The sequence below is a fragment of the Macrobrachium nipponense genome, chromosome 37 (genome assembly GCF_015104395.2).
Source record: "Macrobrachium nipponense isolate FS-2020 chromosome 37, ASM1510439v2, whole genome shotgun sequence".
In the NCBI taxonomy this organism is placed as follows: domain Eukaryota; kingdom Metazoa; phylum Arthropoda; class Malacostraca; order Decapoda; family Palaemonidae; genus Macrobrachium; species Macrobrachium nipponense.
Window position 1 is genome coordinate 57,026,289 of NC_061097.1, and position 5,457 is coordinate 57,031,745.

The window sequence follows — 5,457 nt, forward strand, 5'->3', positions numbered from 1 at the left end:
TCATATCCCATCAAAGCTTTTATGGGAGTTGCTCGAGTACTCGTATGATGCCTTGCATTTAATGATAATTGGACTAAAGGTAAATTGACGTCCCAGTCAGGATCCTGTCCTACTGTGTGACGTAATACGTCTAAAACCTTCCTGTTATTCCTTTCTACCAAGCCATTGCTAGCTGGGTGATACGGCTGTATCGCTACCTTTTCTACCTTAAAGGCGTTACAAATTTCTTGAACTAATGAATTGTTGAACTCGGTCCCATTATCAGAGATAATGAGCTGTGGGGCAGAATATCTGCAAAATATCTTATCGAAGAGAGCGGTTGCACAATCCTTGGCACTTTTACTAGTTAGTGGCACCAACTCTGTATATCTCGTGAGCGCGTCGATACATACTAGTATATTCTTATTCCCTTTACTCGTGGTATGAAGATTAGTGATAAGATCAATAGATACTCTTTCGAAAGGAGTCTGTGGGATAGGATATTTCCCTAGTGGTACTTCCTTGTCTGTTCCTCCATTGTAGCTGTTGCACGTATTGCAGATCTTCACATAATTACTAACATCCTTGTGAATTCCCTTCCAATGGAAAGTTCTTTGTATTAATCTAATTGTCTCATCCCTTCCTGGGTGAGCTCTAATGTCATCGTCGTGCATTAGCTCAATGACCTTGTTTCTTAGACTCTTAGGTACTAATCTTTTGTGCAGCACACCTAGAAATTGACCAAATGGGTCATATTCGTGACACATCCAAATTAATACGCCATCTGTCTGTTAGGGCATCCGTGGGACATCCAACCTTCCTACCTAGTTCGGTTAATTCTTGTTGGCTGTGTTTTCTTTCGTTTCTAACGTATTTGAACAGTTCCCTTATATCTTCATCTCTTTCTTGTTCCTTTATGAAATTTTGCCGGGAAAGCTCCTCTGTATAATGCATGGTGAGTACATTTATGTCATTGCACATTGTTTCATTCTTTTCTTCTTCTTGACTCATCATATTTATAATATCACCTTGTGACACATATCTTGATAATGCATCTGCTACCTTATTCGTCTTCCCAGGGACATATTTCACCTCTATATCATAATCTTGGGCTGTCATGAACCAACGGGCTCTTCGTCCAGAAAATTAGGGTTCTTTAAGCATTTCTACTGCGGCTGAATGATCCGTGAACACAGTTATCTTGTAACCAAAAATGATATATCTGAAATGCTTTAAAGCGTCTATTATAGCTAGAGACTCGAGGTCTGTTTACTGAGTAGTTCACTTCTGAGGGCTTTAATTTCCTACTGTAATAAGCTATGGCATTATACTTATTATCTTGTCTTTGCATTAAACATGCTCCTATACCAATGCGGCTTGCATCCGTGGCTAAAAAGAATTTTTTGCCAAAGTCTGGGAAGCTAAGTACTGGGGGGTGTGTTAATCTTTCTTTCAGTTCATCAAATGCTTCTTGCTGCTCGTCTGTCCATACAAATGATACGTGTTCCTTTAAAAGTTCAGTTAGTGGAGCTGATATGACTGCAAAGTTCCCTATGAACTTGTGGTAAAAACCTGCTAAACCTAAGAATGACTTTACGTCCTTCTTGCACTGAGGTGTAGGATATTCCTTGATTGACTTAATCTTTAAGTCGTTTACTTCTACGCCCTTTTCACTTAGTGTATGCCCAAGGTAGTCTATTTTCCTTTTAAGGAAGTTACACTTCTTCAGTTTAAGCTTCAGGTTGGCTTTTCTTAATCTCTTTAGGACTTCTCTGACTAAGTCTTTGTGTTCCTCTATAGTGTCTGTTGCTATTACCAAATCATCTATGTAACAGTGTACGTCCTTGCCTAGTAAATTGCCCAAAATTTTATCCACTAATCTTACAAAAGTTACCGGGCTTGACTTTAGACCAAAGGGCATTCTTACATACTGGTATCTGCCGTTACTAGTGGAAAAAGCAGTCAAAGGTTTACTTTCTTCGTCTAGAGGGATTTGCAAGAATCCCTGCAATAAATCTATAGTGGTGAAGTACTTCTTGGACCCTATAGTGGCGATAAGATCTCTCATTGATGGCATTTTCAGTAATTTGGTTCAATTTTCTAAAATCCACAACTAGTCTATAAGTTTTGTCCCTTTTAGGAACTAGCAAAAGAGGAAAAGACCATGGGGATTTAGATGGTTCTATTATTCCTTGCCTATTCATTCTTTGTACTTCTCTTTCAATGATCGCCTTCTGGGAATGTGCTACTCTATAGGCTGGTATGTAAATTGGCTTTGTGTTTGATGGAATGTCTATCTTGTGCGTTATTTCGCGTGTATTTCCCAAGGTGTCGCCGTCTAGAGCGACTATATCTTTATATTCACACAAAAAGTCTATGAATTCTTCTCTGACATGGTTTTCCTTAATGTTCTTTAAATGAGATCCTATCTTAGCTCTTCTCAGTTTTATGTCCTGAGCGTAATTTTCATTTCCTTTATGTCTATCTTGTGCGTTATTTCGCGTGTATTTCCCAAGGTGTCGCCGTCTAGAGCGACTATATCTTTATATTCACACAAAAAGTCTATGAATTCTTCTCTGACATGGTTTTCCTTAATGTTCTTTAAATGAGATCCTATCTTAGCTCTTCTCAGTTTTATGTCCTGAGCGTAATTTTCATTTCCTTTATGGATCGCGGCTACCGTTTCTCTTTCTACAACTCGGATAGGTATGGAGTATACTTCTGCTAGGCCTATCTCTGTACCTGGTGTTAACTTAACCTTTCCTCCTCTGTTATTCGTAATCTGTAACGCTATTTTGCCCTGTCTGACTTCATGTAAACTAGAAGAATAATGTATTCCGTTTACTTGCGACTTTTCAGTAAGCGTGAGAATTTCCTTCCCTTCAAAAATTGGATTTACTGTACATTCTACCCAAGTACTTTCTCCTGGTTTAAGTCTTAATTCCCTCTCTAACTTTAAATAAGTGCATTGATTTGATTCTAAGAGGTTAATGATCTGTTGTGAACTCGTGATGCATTCTGGATATCTTCCTCTGTCTTATCCTTCTTTAAGATACCCTTTACTGTGCGATTCTCTTGAATCTGGGTTCTTTTAATTGACTTGCATAATGGTATTCTAGAAATCTCACGACCGTTTTTAATCACTAGTTGTTCTCTAGGGGCATCAATGCTTATCCCTTGTCTAGCCATAGTTTGGATAACTATCAGCAAATGAGCAAAAATAATTGTATATCTCTGGCTACCAGAACCTTTTCTCATTAGAGCAATTCTCCTAGCCTAAATGGAAAATCTAACTGTCCAATTACGTGGATATCATTACCTGGACTCGTCTGTGATTGATACAATCTACCCGCTGGGATCAAACTTAAGTGAGCAAAATACAATCGATACATCCTTTTCTGACATTATATTCTTAGGACTAACCTGTATCAAAGAATGTAACAATAGGTTTTCTCTAGACCGAAATGTGCGGGAAATAATGGTCTATAATTATATTCATTCCCTACATCAACTTTGCTAACCTGTGTAGCTTGACTTAGCCTTGACATTCCGGACGTTCTCTCTGTTATAGAGGAAGACCCATTGTATCAGTAAGCAGAAAATTTCCCATTGCGTCGTCTGACATTGACTGAACTGATCGATAACCTATGCTTGCTGTTTGATTAGCATATCTATTTGGGACGGAATCCCTATTTCCTCTAGCTGGGGGAGATTGACTATTGTTTCTACTTCTGCCTCTCGACTGAGATCTACCTCTAGGAGCTGAAACAAATTTATTTCTGCATTCTCGGGCACTATGTCCTGTTCTCTTATGGAAAGGACAGAAGGCCATCCCTCGGCAGTCACTGGCATAATGTCATCTCTTCTGACACTTATAACACGTGACTGTCGAAAATCCTCCTTGAGAAGATTTACCTGGCATCTTATTCTGATTTCTAGATGGTGTCCTAGATCTATTTGGACCCCTTTCTTTTTGTCCTATAGCGACTAAAGGTCTGTATATAGGATTCCCTTCAGGTCTTCTACCTAAGATTTTTGTTTCCTCCTCTTCAATCTCTGCTACATCATCGGATGTCTCCCACTTACGAGTCATCCTTGCAATGACTTCCGGTTGGCAGGGTTCCAATCATTATTGCTAGTCTAAATATTTTTTAACATGACTCATTAGCATTTTTTGCTTGCCTCCTTCTACCTCTATCCAACCTGTGGATTCCATGAAGTTACCCCATTCATTCATATTGTTATACAATTGAGAGCTAAACTCTTGATAACGTCTTTCGTCTAACTTAAATTGACGCACTATCCTTGCCAAGCTAGTAATTGGATCCCTTTCACCAACTGTGGAATAGACCTTCCTAAAATACCGTTTCAGTTCTTCCCAATTCTTAAGATCTCGGTATGTCTCGGAGTCGACGTATCTCTCTAAGTCTCCTCCAGCTTCCAAATCAAGATAACTCTTGGCTTCAATAAGCTTTTCTCTATCTGTCCCCGTTATGCTATCTAGGGTTGTCTCCACCTGCTCTATCCAGTTTTCTAAGTTACAAGCTAACTGACCATCCTTTCTTCCGCAAAATTTAGCTATGAGATTAATTACATGTCCCTTATGTGTTCCCATTACTGCTGCGTTCGAATTCGCGGACTCTGTACCTTCCGGCATGGTTAATTTCCTTGTTTGACTTCTCGTGAGCACAGGCGTTCTTACGTTCTGATAAGGAGTCGGTCTCCCTTTGACCATCGACTCGTTAATGGAAATTTTTTAAGTACTGAGTATCATTAAAAGTATCAAATTATGACAGTAATATCCCAAAAGAAAATAATGATAATGACAATAAATTATTTTTACTTAAGTATTCTATCACCAAAATAAAATAAAAGAATTTTCCCCAGAAATATTCTCATAGTCTTACGTTACTGGTAAGCGATTCTTAAACAACAACAAAAACCCTCTTAACAGTACTGGTAAAACGATACTGAAACTGACCGTAAAGTGTGCGCTAACGAGAGACCTTCTCGTGAGTTACCCTTGTTAAAACAAAATAAAAACAAGTAAACATTCATTCGACGTAACGAATAAGAGTAAAAGGCAAATATGAAAAAAAAAAAAAAAAGTACAAGAAATACAAAACAACAGAAATCACAAAACAACATAAAATCACAAAAAACAACATAAAATGACACAATCAAAATTCAAATTAAAATTTAAAGTTATTGGTTAGTAAATACAAAGGTTCGGGAAAAGGTCTTAGTAGCTGATTACTTATAATTAGTAAAATGAAGAAATATCGTAGAGTTTCGTTGCCAAAAAAAAGTTCAGTGTGAAAATCTTTTAATCTTAAAATACCAGAAATTGTCTAACTGAAATGTTAATCGCGTAATTTACTTTTCATAAATTTTAATGTTATGTAAGTGTGGGGACATTTATTTGGACTTATCTTCTTTTGTTGTTTGCGGTACCCGGGGTTGCGTCTGACAGCTTGC